General features: G+C 40.5%; 1 protein-coding gene across 5 annotated transcripts in view; it reads left to right on the top strand.

The window, feature by feature from the left end:
• The window catches only part of EPS8 (epidermal growth factor receptor pathway substrate 8), a 197,207-nt gene that overhangs the window by 47,882 nt on the left and 131,525 nt on the right, over positions 1-17,800 (top strand). Inside the window, exon 1 of one of the 5 annotated variants that reach the window (XM_054036107.1) lies at positions 15,031-15,049. The exons of the other annotated variants lie outside the window; for them this stretch is intronic. The gene's annotated coding sequence lies outside the window, so the exon portion shown is untranslated. Of the gene's footprint in view, positions 1-15,030; positions 15,050-17,800 lie in introns of those variants that run through there. 5 annotated transcript variants of the gene reach the window in all.

The following is a 17,800-nucleotide window of genomic DNA, read 5'->3' as shown; positions in this document are numbered from 1 at the left end:
TTAAGCAAGTCACTTAACATCTCTGTGCCTCGGGTTCCCTTTGAAACCTGAGGCTAATAGTACTCTTCTATCATGCAGGGGTGTTGGGAGGATAAATATTTTACAGATTGTGAGTCACTCAGATACTAGGATCATGGGACCATATCAGTACTTATGAGAGGGAGAGACATTTGCCTAAGTTAGAAGGTTGCTGTAGTAACAGGACCTTTGAAGGAGGGGATGATGAAAAGTAGGAAAAATAGGCATTCTAGAGGATCTCAGAGAGCTCTTCACCTCACACCTGTGCCAGCTCCCTCTGTTTTTTAAGAAACAATGCAGAGTACGTATGTAGAATGGGACTTAAAAAAAAAAAATCATTGCTACAGTATTTGGATCCCTTACTTATTGGAACTGTTTCAAGGGCTTTCTTTACCCAGATTTAAATGCATTTGTTTATTTGAAGTTCATCACTTTGAACTATATTTCACGTTGAACGAGATCACTTTTAAAGTGTGTTGTGATTGGCAATAGCGGTTCACAGTCATGTTTTAAATTAAACCTACATGCTAATGTCCCTTTAGCACTACAAGTTTGACTGTCAAGACCCCTGGTTACACTACAGGTGTGCCCTGGCACTGTTAAAATATTATTCCATTTTTGCAGGGCAAAGGAAACCCTGATGTGCTTGAGCATGGCTCAAGGATGCTCTTACTGTCTCATTCTTGGTACAAAATTGAGTTTTGCTTTAACTGTGTCAGGGAACAGCTGTGCTAAATCTGTTTCCCCCAATATGGTTATATTTATATTATATAAGCCCCGGTACATGGGTTGTAGTAGCAACTCATGACACAAAGCAAAGTAACTTTTTTAGAGACCATGTATAGTGCTCTGTACTTGTCTTTCATCCTGGCCCTTAAGTGATCACACATTACCAGCTCTTTAAATTTGTGTGGCTGTGGTTTCATAAATCAGATTAATATTCTTCAGAGACTAAGCTAAAGCAGTAAAATTGAGTTACTTAAATCAGGATGCTAGAAGAGATGTGGCTTCTTTTCTGCCCCAAGACACACAAGCCATTTCTTGTTTTCATTCAGAACTGTCAGGGGAATGAAATGTTTCTGCAGAGGCCACTTTACAATTTTATTTGAGGCAACCTTTGATTAAAACAAATGGCCAAACGCGCACAACCCACAATGACTGCAGTAAGTACCTTGCACAAATACTTTTATGTAAAAGGGTTAGAATCATCAATAATTAACTTGTTGGATGGTATAATAGATTTTAGAAAGAAAATTGTGTCCAAGCCTGTTGAAAGTCAATTGTGGATCAGTCCAGCTGACAGTGATACTATGCCCAAGGCCTTGATAGGAGGGCTGTGCATGTGCTGTGCTGTATTTGCGCCAAAAATCATATGATCCTTTTGATAGGAGAGCTTCTGTACAACAATCAGGTTTTATGAAGGGGAGAGGAAAAATAACTTACTTTCAGAATTTCACTTAAAAAATATAGCTGGTTTTGAACATGCAAACAATCCTTAAATGCTCCCTTCTGTACAAAATTCTTCTCATATTGATAATGGGATAGAAAGCCCTTTTATTTCTACATTGATAGTTCAATTCCTGAACAGGGGCCCAATCCTATAGCAGGTGCAGGCCTCTGCTAACACAGATCTCCCTGAGTGGCCCAGCCTGGCAGTGAAAGGAAAATATTCTTTGGTCGATATGACCTGTAACAGAGTGCTGAGAGCTAACCGATGTTCCAGAACTCTGGTCACTTTAAGCTCTGATTATTTCTCCCCAGAGCAGACTTTACTGAGGACTGGAGTACTTAATTACCTAATCTGCCTGTTGACTGATAGTGCTAAGGAGCTAATTGTCCCATCAGCTGAGAGGGGTAGTTAAAAAGCACTGGAAGGCAGTGCAGAGTGGGAAACGCTAACAGAACTGAGGGAAAAGGGATCTTAGGAGGGTGAGTGCTCTCCCGGGAGAACGGGCTGACATCTGAAGAACGTTGTAGATAGAGCTGTTGCATGGATTGTGATGGTAGTGATGCTATTAATAAATCACGTAGAGGTTATGTGTTCGCAAACAAGAGACGTAAAAGACAGTGTGGGATCACAGGACATGAGCGTAGGCTACCCTGTTACATAGTCTTGTCCATGCTAGGAAAATCAGTACCTAGTTTTTAAGCAGTGATCTGAGCTCTAGTGTATACTGGCTTCTCAAGCTGCTTTTTTTGTTTGGTCATTTTGTAATGAAAACCTGAGCGGGTTTCCAAGGCAAGGGGGTAACATTGCCTGAGCCATGTCTCCACTAACACTTCCAATCTAAGGGGCAGCTACACCATTGCTGAAAGAGGGATACTAATTTTCCTAGTGGAGCTGCATCCCAGGGCTGTCAATTTGGCATCTCTCCTGAACACTAAATCCACTGGAGACAGAAAGAAACATTGCAGGGGAAAAATTAGTTTTGTGCACTGCTGTATTTTATGAGAACTAGTACAATCAAACCAGTATTTTAAATGGAAGTGTCTGTAATTTGCACATTTTTAGAGCTTTTTTTTAATTACATAAAGAGCAGCAACTCTGAGCTTACATATATTGGCATGTATTTTTGCTGTGTACCTGGCAAAAACTCAGCTGAATTTTTATAAGATTTATAAGATCCATATTAATATGCTCCCATTTAGAGGGGTGAAATCCATGTTCTGAGTGTCCAATATTTATTGATTGGCTTATATGTATGGCCATCAGAGAGAAATTGATATATTTAAAAAAATAGTATTTTACTTGCATGTACTGTAGTGAATAAGAGATTTTTGCAGTTGGGTTGGATTGTTTTACAGTTGACTTTTGGTTTGATGCTGTTTTAATCAAAATATTTTAATGGGGTTAAAATACAGTTGTTAAAATCTGGCTGATCTGGATTATAAGTACCGAATCTGTAAATTAGTTGCAGATGCAGGGTAATTTTTCACTAGTACACAGGCTTTGAACTCCTCTTCCTTAACCAGCAGGGTAGGATTGCAGGAATAGGTCCTAAATGAACTCTCTAATTTTTAAGGAGCAGCTTCACATCCAAACCTTCTTGTTTGAAAGAAGGCGACACTGCACTATGTGCATGGATCTTCTAGCGGGGACCCCGGGGGGAGGATATGTGGGAAGGATCCTCATGGCACCATGAAAGGCACAAAAATTCCCTCCCCCTTCTCCAAGTTAGGAGTTGGTTGTATGGTAGAATTTCCAATATTAGGAAGTTGAGAGAATGTGCAGCTGTGGCCTAGTTAGAAGTTCTTCTGTACTTTTGAAAAATCAATATGAAGAGACACACTATGCCCAAATCACTCAGCAGGGGCGCTGTCAAACATCCATTTGAAGAGGCAGTATCTCTCTCTCTAACAAACAAGGTTATGAATGGAACACTGTATATCTTGTCTGATCTATGTTCCTTTTGGACACTCATTGACTCAGCTGTGTAGAGATGATGTGCATTTGTTACTTTTGGAAATGCTTTCTCAGTGCACATGTGGGGTGACAGGATAATGGTAAAAACTGTTTTCCTTATCAAGCAAGGCTAATGCTCCATCAGAGCTACCTGCCAGGGCAGTTTAAATATTGTCTCTTAGGAAGAGTAAATGGTTTAATTTTTGGACAGTTGAATCAAAATAGCAACATGCCTGTAAAAAGGGAGTCAACAAAATCAACACTAAAGTACGTGCATGCGTTTCAGTGCGCAGCCTTGTAATCCGTTCTGTTGAGAGATTTTCATCCAGCTCTACCTTTGAGCTTCCCAGAGCATTTGTCTCCCTTGGTTAGATTCTGTGCTCCTTAGGACAAGGATTTATACAGTGCCACGCACATTGCCATACTTAAGAAATAACGTTGACTACGAAGTCTGGAAGATCCTCTTATAGACTAAATGAATGTATTCATGTAATATGTTGCGTATTCAGAAAATGCTTATCTAATTAGCAATAGATAAAACTGTTAAAATATCCCCAAACACATCACAAACATTATTAAGGTTAAAAACATTGTATGCAACCTTTATATTTAAACATAGTTTATTTTAAAATGTGAATTGTCCTAGGTCTTGTAACTGAGATTTTAAAAAATATTCTTCAGGCGGCATTGTGTAACTTGTGGAGAAGGGGGCAGGGAAAGAGTCAGGATTCCTGGAGTCTACGTCCATTTCTGCTGCTACTGATTCATTGCGTGAACCTGCACTCTGAGACAACTTCTCATTTTACCAAACTTAGAGGGTTGTTGAGATGGAATTAATTATGGTTTGTAAAATTCCCTTTGATCCTACAATATATTATTGGCTTTTGCAATCCAGAGTACAGTATGTTATCATAATTATCATAATTATATATTAAACAAATTTAAAAATGACCTGTTTCTGGTGCCCAGTATTTTCATAAGTTGTTGATGTAAGTTCAGTTTTAAGTTGAACTGAGTTAATTTTTTCCTCAATGGATTTAAAAAGAAAAATTAACTTATATTTACGTAAATGACGGAAATTCCAACCTACCCCCATCATGACATTTTACAAAAGGGACACATGATGGTTGAACTGCAACCAGTCTGAAGTTCAAGAAACTGCTCCTTTTAAAGATCCTTTGGATGCTTGATATGTGAAGTCTAAAATTATGGATGGCATTTCTAATACATCATAGTAAAATGTACTTTAGAGGCATGCTGTGATGTCTTGTTCCTGGAGATACAAAAAACTGTGAACCAATAACATGCAATCTGCTTTAATTGAAGAGTCCGGTAATTTCTGTTAATCACAGGAGCTCTTGGAGGTGAGTTTAAACCTGAATTGTAATGGTCTTTTGAATAAAAGTATAATAGGCAGCAAATGATGTTGATGTAGTCTGGCAACAATTAGTACCATTTCTTAGTTCAGATTCTGATGGGGTCATTAGAGTATTATATTAACTCTGTTTATATTATAACTTTTATAGCAGAATCTGAAACTTTTTGCTATCATTTTGGGAGAGGAAATTCCTTCATTGCTGTATTTATTTTGAAATCCTGCACAGCAGGTTGATCTCTGTTATACATAAATGCTTAGTCCGTATTCATAACATTCAGGATTTTTTTTACAAGCAGTGTCATAAAGGGCTTCTTCTGACACTTATTTAAAACAAACAAACAAAAACCAATTTTTCCAGAAATAATTAAGCTAAAATGACGGACTCATTATGGTCTTCCCCAACGATAATGTTTCCGTACAAGTCTGCTTACATGTAACATTTAGAAAAATATCAGCTAACCCCATTTTCCAAAAAACTACCTCCCCCATAGCCAGGGAATGAGAGAGACGTGCTTATTATGTGTCTTTCCATCTTTTCTTGACTAGAATCTTAAGTGTTTTGCTGTGTCTTTGGTGGATGTCTGTTTGGTCAATTGACAATCGATGTGGAATTCCCTGCAACGTTCTCTGCTGAACCTGTGACACATTGCTGGATGAAATGTCACTGTTCTTAAATATTAGTGCACATACTGTATTTATAAAAGGCACTGCACGGTACTACGGAAACAGACTTGTGTAGGTGCAGCCCTAGCTGTTTTGCTGGCGGGGTGGAAAACCTCCCCAACCAACAGCCAACACGGGGGATTAAGAGGGCGGGGAGCAGAGTGGTACAGTGGTCTGGAATCTCCTTGAAGTTGGCATCCAAGGCGACTGCCCTGCTCGTTTGCCCTAGAACCGGCCCTTGGCATATAGTGTCATACCATGTAATATTCAATGCAGATGTTTTAAATTTCAGCCAGCAAAAGGTAATGTATACGTTTGTATTCTCAATAATTTTCTTTATTTCATTGTAAAAACTGAATTGAATATGGATGGGCCATGCAAATATCTGAAAGTAAAGAGATCAACTGATTACGTGGCACCCTGTGAAAGGTTAAGCTGGACAACTGGAAATGGAGTCTTTGCATGTGGTATGTGTTGGTGAACCCCCTACTACTGTGAGGAGGAGAGGAGAGACCATAACAGACTGTCACTCTGTTGAAATCATTAAGTCTGCTACATTTTATTAACTGTTGTAGCCGGTGAGTTTGCCATGTGCTTTTGTGACGCTGACAGACCCCCGGTCGTCGGCAGGCAGGATTGAACCAGGGACCTCTGGAGATTAGTGCATGAGCCTCTAACACATGAGCTAAAAGCCAACTGGCTGTTAGCTAAGACTGTAGAGCAAACTCATTTAACTCTAAGTGGTCTCGGTGCCACTAGATGGGACAGAACACCACACCCAGAAGGTGTGTGGGTTACACTTTCATAATTGTCAGCGTATGTGCATTTAATAAATATAGGCCCAGGTCCTTGGCCCCACATCCGCTTGTTGCTCTTCCTAGGCAGTGTAAAGTAGCTGGATAGCTGCCTTATAAAGGCACCTAGGGATGTTCTTGAAATAGACACTCTTCAGTTAGCATAGAGCCAGCATAGCTGGCGGGGCAGTACAGGGCATGGGTGTAACATGTCATACTCCAGTACCCCTCAGCCAGTAGAATGGTCACTATTTCTGCTGATGTACCTTAGAGCAGCTGAGGGGCAGTTGTAAGTTTAGGTCAAAGACCAAGCCTGCGCCCTGGATTCTGTGCCAAGTGTAGCTCCAGCTGGAGTCAGGGATCTGGTCCTGTCAAGGCTGCTTCCCCACCTTGAACTTTAGGGTACAAATGTGGGGGCCTGCATGAAAACTTCTAAGCTTAACTACCAGCTTAGATCTGGTCCGCTGCCACCATCCCAAAGCTAATTCCCTTCCCTGGGTAGCCTTGAGAGACCTTCACCAATTCCCTGGTGAATACAGATCCAAACCCCTTGGATATTAAAACAAGGAGAAATTAACCATCCCTCCTCCTTCCTCCCACCAACTCCTGGTGCATCAAGATCCAACCCCCTTGGATCTTAAAACAAGGAAAAATCAATCAGGTTCTTAAAAAGAAGGCTTTTAATTAAAGAAAAAGGTAAAAATCCTCTCTGTAAAATCAGGATGGAAAAATAACTTTACAGGGTAATCAAACTTTAAGAGCTCAGAGGACCCCCCCTCTAGCCTTAGGTTCAAAGTACAGCAAACAGAGATAAACACTCCTAGTAAAAGGTACATTTACAAGTTGAGAAAACAAAGATAAACTAAGACGCCTTGCCTGGCTGTTTACTTACAAGTTTGAAATATGAGAGACTTGTTCAGAAAGATTTGGAGAACCTGGATTGATGTCTGGTCCCTCTCAGTCCCAAGAGCAAACAACTTCCCAAACAAAGAGCACAAAGAAAAGCCTTTCCCTCCCTACCCCCAAGATTTGAAAGTATCTTGTCCCTTATTGGTCCTTTATGTCAGGTTACCTGAACTTCTTAACCCTTTACAGAGAAAAGGATTTTGGAGTCTCTGGCCAGGAGGGATTTTATAGCACTGTACACAGGAGAGTGGTTACCCTACCCTTTATAGTTATGACAGGTCCATAATATTGAAGAACTATTATTTGATGTAGAGATTTTGGCTCTTGCTGACTCTGGATTTGTCAGTCAGTTGATGCCCACTTGGTTTCATAGTTGTCAATTCTCAGCCACAATCTGCTTCAATGCTTGCTAACACATTGAACAGGAGCATGGGTCTTATGGTAGCCATGTAAAATGGACACCATGTAATACAGTGCTACTTCTGCATGTTGTTTTATCTGGTTAGCCAGATAGATCGTTCCGAAATCTTTTTAGGGAAAAGGGAAGTCTGGTATGTCAGGAATGGTGTGCAGCTGTAAGAAGAGAGAAGATTGCTAGTAATTAAAAGCCTTGGTCTAGCTAAGCTTGTGCTTAGCTTTAAGGGCTTTGATCCAGCAAAATCTTTAAGGATGTGCTTAATTTGGTGCACATGTGCAGTAGTCCCACTGACTTGAGTAGGGCTTCTCGGTTATAGGGTTGATAAGGTGCTTTGCAGGACTATTCATTTTGGATCTGATCCATCTAAGGATTGTGTATTAAACTAGGAATTGATGAAAGAAGGGGAAATCCAGCAGGTGACTTGTTTTGAATTGTGAACTACGTTCTTAACAGATATGGAAATGTGGAGTTAATGCAACAGAGGGAAGGGGAAGTTCAGGGTAATGGCAGAGATGTGACCAAGAAGGACAGATTCCAGATATACAATGCTTGCAAGTGTCTTAGCTAGATTGTTTTAAAAATACAAAGGCTGTCAACTCTCATGCTTCAGTTGTTCCTGCTGATTGCCTGCAGGAGTTAGGAAGGAATTTTTCCCCCTCCCTATGATAAAATCTTAGAACTTAGTTGGTCACATAATGTGTTAGAGGATTAAACATTTCTGGCTCTCTCAGTATCAATAAGTATTGGCCACTGACAAAAGGAGGATACAAGAGTAAATAGACCAGTGATCTGCTCCAGTATGACACCTCCTACCTACATTGCTATCAGAATATATATTTTTAATGTAGTTTATGCTGTCATAGGACTATTCAGTTCTGTATTCTCAGTGTAATGTTTTGAAAGTCTTCTGCATTTTCTTCAGGTAATGTATGCTAATTTGTTTCTGCTTTAAGGGAAAAAACCTGAGGTATCTTTTTGGCTAATATTGTCATTTAGCTAGAGTATAAAAAGGTTATGATCTTTCTTGTATGTGCGAGCACTTAAAAAAAAAACCCTCAGTTTAAATGCTAGTCTCTTGTTTAATGGAGCAAATTAGTTAGGGAAAAAATATTCCTCAGTGTAGTCATTGGATCTAGCTTGAATGTTTGGTGGGAAAAAAATAAAAAAAACACTCTCATTTGCAAAGGGGATCATCAACTTAAAAATCCTGTTTCTGTCTGAAAATGTTTGACCTACTATGTTACAGGAAATACCTAAAATTTCTATAAATGAAAGAAATTTTTTCCCTTTCATTTTTTCATCTTTGTGCACTTCATGATTCTGTTTGTATAAGCAAATTCACTGTTTTCCTCTGTATAGTCAGTTGGTCAGTTCCCCCTCTTTGTAGTTAGAAAATATTTGGTTATTAAACTGTTAATTCCAGCAGGGAGATTCAGGGGCAAGTGCAATGCCTGAAACTAATTTTAACTTTTAAAACAAAAGAATGACTAGTTTTCAAGCCAATAAATTTGGTCCTTTTAAGCCATAGCAGATTATGAATAACTAGTGGGAAGAGTTCTAAAATTTGTAAATCAGATGAGTGTTTGTTTTTAACAGGTAATAACCGGGACTGTTCTTACCCAAGCAATTTTCAGGAGAGGTAAAACACTCTTGCGTCCATTTAAACAGCCTCTGAGTCCCTCAGTTTCTCTAGCTTGAACTCTTTATATTGCGATTGTACTAGTTGGGAATTTGACAAGTAAAAGTCTGAAAGCTTGGGCCAGGAACGATCCAATGTGAAGATAAACTTAAAAAAATGAACCCTGTGTATACTAAGATTCTCTTTTCCATTGTAATTCTGACACAGATCAGTGACCATTTTCATGACTAAGGTACCTAAAGTTTGGCAAGGACATTTTTGGCTAACAGCACTAGTTGTGCTGTCCTGGTGAAATTCTGACTTTGTGTAATTGCATTCTGTCTAAATTCCTGTTGCCTCAAATGGATACACTACCCTTCACTTCTTACCCTAAGCTGCTGTGAAATGTTGCTGGTGCTGTTACCATGGCTGATGGCATTACACAAAGTGTGGGTATTATTCAGATAAAGTGAAATGAACCCTGTGCGGTATATAGATAGTAACTGTATACAAATGGTGTATAATTCTGTAAAGCACTTGATGTTTGAAAAAGAGATTCTGTATGACGCTTTTGGCAGGGATACTTGGGAGGGGTTGAGGCATTTCTGTGTTTTCATACAATAGTGTGTGTGTGTGTGTGTGTGTGTGTGTGTGTGGTGTAAATCAACTGTCCTCCAAAAAACATAGGTTGAGATTTTCAAAGCTGAGTGGGAAATTTAGCACATACAATTCCCATTCAGGTCTATAGGAGCTGTGTGGCTAAATCCTCCTGTCAGCTTTGAAAATCTCAATCTTATTCTCTCTCTTTTTTTAGTGCTTTACTCAAATAAAATGTGTAAAGTATTTTGAGTGAGGAATGAAAACTGATTGTGTTTCTTTAGACAATAATCAATTGCTGTGGTACAGTGTAACGTAGTAAACATGGTGCTGGACACATGGCTTTTGAAAATACTGTATATTCGGTGTCCGGATATTTGCACTGTGGCATGGGGGAAAAACATTCTTTGCATTCCAAATATTTAATGACTTCTGTTAATTCTAAATCATTCTCACTGAGGTAAGCTTGCACAGCTAATCTGCCTATCAGTCTTCATTTCTGATTTTTCAGTTACCGTATATACATTATACTTTTTTCTTTCTTTTTTTTTTTTCTAAACACTGCACAGTGCTGTAACTGAATATGGACTGCTCAGAAGCAAAGTAAATGTTTACTTATTAAGCAAGTAAAGGAAATTATGGTTACCGCCCTTGAAAAACTAAGTGAGGCATTTCATGCAATATGCAAACTCAGACAGGGGATCCCACCCTTTTTTTTTCTTTGACATGAGGTTGTGTCATCTAGAGGAGTGGGGTTTTGAACATCAGTCAGAAGCTTTTACATTAAAAAATATTTTTTTTAATAGACCTAAGATTGAGCTCTAACTCATTTATTTGCTGTTTTAAGACTTTTAAACTAATTATTGCAATAATTGCAGATCAAAGTATGTAGTTGTCATTTTCCTTTATTTGATTATTTTTTTTATATATAGTTAGTATAGGTTAGCATTAGAATATTGACTTTGTGATCCATTGACTGTAGAGTTTATTAGCAATACACTGTGTTGTAAAAGAAGCATTTTGTAAGAGTTTAAAGTATTAATACTGCCAATACCTTTTAAAACTGCAGAATCTGATTACTCTGAGCTGATGAAAGCATGATTATCACTGGCATTTTCAAGCTGGAGAAGTAACCCCAACAAAATCTAATTTACCATGCTTATAAACTTATATTTGTTTATTGACCAAATACAGGTTGATCTTGGCTGTTCACATACTTCATCTTGCCAATTTCCTGTATCAATGTTTGGATTTAGTCCCAAAAAGAGTGGAATACAGAGCCTCTAATATCTGTCGTCATATGGTAAAGATTAGAAGCAAAACATAGACTTCCAAGGAGACACTGATATACATGAATGGAAGCATTTAAAAAAAATAAAAATCTTGCATAGATAAAATGTGTTAGCTTCAGTTGGTGTTTGCCTAACCCATGCTTTCTAGTAGATTTGTTTATGGTCAATCCTGTTGTAATACTTGTTCTGAGGGTATGAGCTATGTACACATAATATTTCTATAGTGCCTTCCATTCAGGGATCTCCTAGCCATTTAAAATCAAGCTTCATAACATCTGTGTTAGGAAAATGAGTAATGTTCCCAGTTTGCAGATTGGGGAAAGAATATGAGACGTTACTTGCTCAGTGGGGCTCATGGAGAATATATCAGAGGAGACTAGAACCTAGATCTTTGACTCCGAATCCTGTGGTTCAACTGCTGGACAGGCTCCCGCTATGTGCGTACCTACATGTCTGTATGCTTGAGGGGCAGGGCGGGTAGCGACCAAGATTTTCAAACATGGCTAGTGATTTTGGGTGCTCAACTTGAGATACCTTAAAGGAGCCTGATTTTCAGAAAGTGCTGAGCCACTCAACCTCTGAAAATCAGAGGTTTATTAAGTTGTCTCAAGTTGGGAACCTGAAAGCCGAAGCATTCAGAATCACTTGTCAATTTTGAAAATCTTGCCCAATATCCTACATATTTCATCCTTCAATATGTAAGACACTGCTCTCTGCTTTGATAGGAACCATTATACTATGTCATGCATAGTGAACCAAATACCACACATGTTGTTCTTTCACATCTATTTGGGGACTTTTGTGCGTCATTTAAAGCAAATTTAAATATCCATGGCTCACTTGATCTAGAAATATATAGCATTTTTCTTGCTTCTTTTCTATGCTAGGCTAACAGAACATTCATATTGAAGGTTCTGCTTTCCCACTGATTTCAGTAGCCATCACTAACTGTTAGGTAAAGACCAGTATTGGAAATCAAGTAACTCATCAATAGCCAATAAAGGACACACTTGACTTAGGAAAAAAAAATCAAGGGGAAAATATTCTACCGTGTTAGATTTACAATCCTGACTGGCTTTTTAAGCAAGTCATAGCTTGTTGGGACTCACTGGAGGGGACCCAGAGAAAAGGTATACTCATTGAAGGGAAGTGTGATATCATTGGATTCAGCTTTCTGGTTGAAGAGGTACCATGGTAAGCAAGTGAGAAGGCCACTCTGACTGTTCCAGGGGTCATTAGTGTCCATCAGAATGGGCTTGTAGCAGAGGTCCTGTCTCTTGTCCCTGCCCAGCGCCTATGAAAGATCCCCTCTCCATCTGTGTCAGCTGTGGGTGGCTTTTCCTGCTCTCAGCTGTCTGTGAACATCTTTCCTTTCATCACAGAGTGAGATGCTACAACTAGTGCAAATCACAAATAAAGAGCTGTACCTTGAAGTGTGAGTTTGCTGCACAAGCTCTGTGCCTTTCCCATTGCAGCAGGAGAGGGGAGAGTGAACAACCAGAACAAGGGAGGAGCATGTGGCTGGTCTGAGGGAGCATGCACCTGTGGAAGAGCATGGGGCCCTGAGGCTACGGCAGGGAGTCCGGTATGCTTTTGTAAAGGAACCCCCAACCCCAGAGCACAGAGCAAGGTGCCACTCCTGCCCGGCATGTACACTGCTGCTGAGATGCCACTTTATGGTTTATACTCTGATATAAGTTCAGCTGCCAGTGAAAGTCTTGTAGGCAGTGTTGTAGCTGTGTCGATCCCAGGATATTAGAGAGACAAGGTGGGTGAGGTAATATCTTTTATTGGACCAACTTGGTGAGAGACAAGAAGAGCTCAGTGAGCCTCGAAAGCTTCTCTTTTCACCAACAGAAGTTGTTCCAATAAAAGTTATTACCTCACCTACCTTGTCTATCTAGTGCAGGGGCGGTCAAACTTTTTGGCCTGAGGGCCGCATAGGGTTTCGTAAATTGTATGGAGGGCCGGATGGGGAGGGGGTTGTGGCCTGGCCCCCACCTCCTATCTGTCTCCCCTGCCCCCCCGGACTCCTGATCCCTGACGGCCCCTCTGGGACCCCTGCCCCATCCACACACCCTCACTCCCTGTCCCCTGACTGCCCCCAGACCCCTGCCGCTCCATCCAACCCCTCCTCTCATTCCTGATGCCTCCCCCCCCCCCCCGGGACCCCTGCCCAATCCAACCACCCCTTCTCTCTGTCCCCTGACTGCCTCCAGAACCCCTGCCCCTGATTGCCCCCTGCCACCCAATCCAACCCCCCCCCCCGACTGCCCCCGGGAGCCCTGCCCCCATTCAACCCCCTGTTCCTCCCCCACCCCGACCACCATCTACCCCCCCCCGCTCTCTGCCCCCTTACCGCGCTGCCTGGAGCACTGGTAGCTAGCAGCGCTACAGCCACACTGCCTGGCTGGAGCTGGGCCATGCCGCCGTCGCCACCACGCAGCACAGAGCACCGGGTCAGGCCGGGCTCTGCCGCTGTGCTGCCCCAGGTGCTCTCAGCCCCGCCGCCCAGAGCATTGCGCCGGCGGCGGAGTGAGCAAGCTGAGACTGTGGGGAGGGGGGATAGCAGGGGAGGGGCCGGGGGCTAGCCTCCCGGGACAGGAGCTCTGGGCCCGGACACGACGGTCCCGCGGGCCATAGTTTGCCCAACCCTGATCTAGTGGAAGTCTTGAAATCTCAGTGCTAGAGCAGTGAGGAAGATGCCTATGCATTGGTATGCCTAAGAGGTTGGGCCTGAAGATGTTCCAGAGATGTGGCTGGGGGAGAGGACTGTTAGGACACTTCCTATCCCCCAAATGAGTCACTTTGCAAGTACTCCCTCCACTGGGGCGTCTCCTGCTCTAAGCTGGTATTGGTAAATAGTTGTGGCCAGTCTAGGAAAATTCCTGAGGAGCTGTGCATGTATTTTCCTTCTCCTGTGTCCATGGCAATGGCAACAATGACCTTCAGGTCAGGAATTTCCTGGTGTTTAATTGCTGCATTAAAGAGCCTTGTTGACTTTGCCTGAGGCCCTTAACCTAGCCAGTGATTAGTGTCCAGGAAATGCCCTCTCTGTCAGTCATTATAACTTCTCTTAATTTGAGCTGAGACGACCTTATTAGCGTGTCCTCAATTAAACAGAAGAACAACATAGATTTGAGCCCCAAATAATTTAACAAATTCTAGATGTGTACTAATCTCATCCAAACAGTGTACCAGAAAGTTACCACCTTGCCAAAACAATACATCGGTAACTTATTTGTTAGGAGCCAGGCCCCATTGTCAGAGGCCACATGCAACAGAAAAATGAGTCAGAAAAGTGGGCAGCAGCCCAAGGATCAGCTGATTGTTGATGACTGCCTGCCTGCCTACTGGAGTCGGAAGTGGGAGGAAGACAATTGCCCATCCCATGGGGACCAAGCGGATGTATCTGTCCCAGGAGTAGAGACAACAATTTAGTGGATCCAGATAATTAAGACTAATATTTGTCTTAATTCTCCGTAGTCATTAGTGAGTCTCTTGTAACTTTTTAGTCATTTGAGTTCATTATTACTTAGAACATTTATAAGTATCTTCTGCAGCAATGTAACAAACCAAAGTCCAAGGTAAACTATGACACCCTATTGATTCTATTCTTGGCATATGGTGAGATAATGAAACTCCTTGCGGAATGTACAAAATGCTTTGTACTCTGATCTTCCAGTTCCCACCCATTTATAATCATGACATTTTTGCTCTTAGTCATTTGTAGCTAAGATTTTAAAAGGGTTGAACAGTTATTCCTCTAGGCTTGTCTGTTGGACTGAGCTTTGCTGAGCACTATTCCGTATAAGAAGCCTTTATAATTTTTAGTTAGGAGATACTCATGGGTCTTTATTTTGATCAAGCTGCCGACCATCACTTTCTGTTTACACAATTAGACTGAAGGAAGACTGTGCGCTTCTGAAGAAAACCACCACCTGGATCAGGACTGAAATAAGGTTTGAGGAAAAAATGTTGTTGTGGTTTCAGAGATAATTTGTCTTTGTCAGTCTTTCAGAACTCATTAATAGCTGTCTAAGCTATGTCTGCATTACTGAGGTAAATTAGTGTATTAGCCTTGTTTAAGCGACAACGCTAATTTTTAAAAAAAATAAATCTTTTTTTGCCAAATACAAGTTGGTGAATTTTGACTTTTTGTGGCTTTGTAATGCATTTTTAGAACTAGTCTTCTTATGACTTTTTCATATTCAACATATTCAAATACCAGAAGCAAACAAATATCAGTCAACATAAGGTTGCATGTTGGTATTTGACCTTCAGAATTAGTTATGCAGCTAGTGGATCGACCACATGTTCAGCAAGAACTATATGTATTTGGTCAAATTGTTTTAAAAGTTCTGTGAAGGCTAATGTTGTGGAATACTGTCCAGTCATGCTGAAGCCCTAGTATTTGCAAAACATTTTACAAATGTTTTTTTTCACTATTCAGCCAGTTCCAATAATTAATACTGTAGCTCAGTTTCAGTGCATTTCTGCTTAAGCTGTTCATTCAAAGCCTGATTTGAACTGTACAAGAGGCAAGTGAAAGGAACATGTTTGTATCGTAATCAGCTGTATGAGGCTCTTCCTGTTTTAATAGTCTGTGGGACATTGGAGAACCTTTTACTGTAAAATGACTCATCTTGTTCAGGAATACTTTTTTTTGTTTTTTGTTTTTTAAATGTGACATTTAGAGAACATTTTCAGATTTGGATTCTGGGCCAGCATAAGATGTCATGGAGTGACACACTATGATGAATCTGAGTTCTTGATGAAAACAGCCTTGACAATATTAATATAAAATGTGCAAAACACCTAGCAAATCCATGGTTTCAGCTTCAAATTGAGTGGACTAGAATAATATATTTTTCTGATTAAATTCTGTGAGTGGGTGTTAATGATTTTTGAAATGCTGAAAGAATGTGTTCTGTAGCCTTTTTGTTCTTGGCATCTCCAGCTGTATTACAACAGCTCAAATTCTGTTTCACTTCAGTGCTCTAAGATTTTACCCTACAACATTTGAACTAAATGGTTTCAAATTCTTTCAGTTTTCTACATTAGAAAGTAAAATTGTTAATTCACAAAGAGAATAATTTATCTTTTTGATAGATTTAAAAAGATATTAAAAATCACTTTGAGAGGATAATATGGATATTTTAAAAATGCCTCGAGGTCAATAAGACTATGGTCTGTGCAGATGACTGTCTGTCTTATTTGTATTTAAAAACTCCATACCAAAGAATTCCCAAATACAGTGCTGAGTGCCCTGGACATGAATTTTAAAATACAATAAAGAAAAGTTACACAATCAAAGCAGGAACAGCTGCACCATGACCATTGTGGAAGTGACTCCCTAGTTGAGGATGATGATTTCAGTTGTGAGACAGGGTGAAAAATCAATCTTTGACTTTTTTGCACTCCCTCCTCATTTCTTGCCCTATCCGCTTTCCTCCCTATACCCAATGCCCATCTCCGGTAAAATAGCGGGAAAATACCCATTCCTTTGTCTCGAAAGTCTGCATGCTTGGCCTTGGTCCAGAAGAGAATTATTTGTGGTTCATCAGATAAATCAGAAAAGCCATTTTTATTTATATGGAGTTCTTTTATTTTGTCCTCTCAAAAAGTCTTGACTAAACTTCTATTTTTATTTTCACTTTGGTCCACATCAGAAACTATAAAGCTTTTAAAGACCTAAATGGCAGTTAGGTGCCAACTCCAACTGAAAGTCATATGAATCTTCCCCCTTGTTTAGCACTTCTTTGCTAACCCTAATGTTTTAGTTAATTGTCCTCCTATGTTATAATTTGTGTGCGAGATCTTGCAGGTTGTAGATGATGAAGTGTCTGGTGCTGTTGTAACTTTTGTAGCTAGGGTCCGTGTAGCTTACAAGTTTTACCTGTTGGAACCTGTTCAATGGCTGATTACTGCAGAGGGTACAGGATGAGTACTTGAAAAAGGCTGATGTCTGCTGCAAGACCTCATCTGTGTTTATATGACCAGGTGCCAGAGCTTTCTGTGGCCTATAGCAGCAGACCTCTGCTTTCCACCGATCTCAGCCACAGAGCAGGTCTTAAAGTCACTCCCTATTGAATAGTATCAGGGGGTAGCCGTGTTAGTCTGTATCTACAAAAACAACAAAGAGTCTGGTGGCACCTTAAAGACTAACAGATTTATTTGGGTATAAGCTTTCGTGAGTAAAAACCTCACTTCTTCGGATGCAACTTGTTTTTACTCACGAAAGCTTATACCCAAATAAATCTGTTAGTCTTTAAGGTGCCACCAGACTCTTTGTTGTCCCTATTGAATAGCGGAACTAGATCCACTCCTGTTCCAGCCAAAGCTTTGCAACTTTTTACCGCTCCCTCTGAGGGGATGATGGGAACTCTGCCCTCCCATTCCAGTCAAAAGCCTACATCCCAACAGTCCCTGCTTTCCACTTAACTCTTCCTACTCTCCTAGTCACAGCCAACGAGGATATTTTTTTAATACTGTGTTCATGAAATACAATGTTTGCTTTGCTTCAGCATGGCAGGCTTACCCATGCATTTCATAGTACAGTTAGTGAGAATGTGCCAGAGAGTTGTGAGCAGAGTTTTAAGGGCTGAGTTAAATGTGACCTGAAGGAGAATGGGGGAAAAGTAGGTATGCTGCTTTTTAACAAGGTGGGGGGTGTGTTTGTGTGTGTGTATATATATATATAAGCTTTTTAT

Source organism: Malaclemys terrapin, chromosome 1, assembly GCF_027887155.1.
Source record: "Malaclemys terrapin pileata isolate rMalTer1 chromosome 1, rMalTer1.hap1, whole genome shotgun sequence".
NCBI classification, from domain to species: domain Eukaryota; kingdom Metazoa; phylum Chordata; order Testudines; family Emydidae; genus Malaclemys; species Malaclemys terrapin.
Note: the sequence above shows the minus strand (reverse complement) of the source record. Positions and strands in the feature narration are given on the sequence as shown.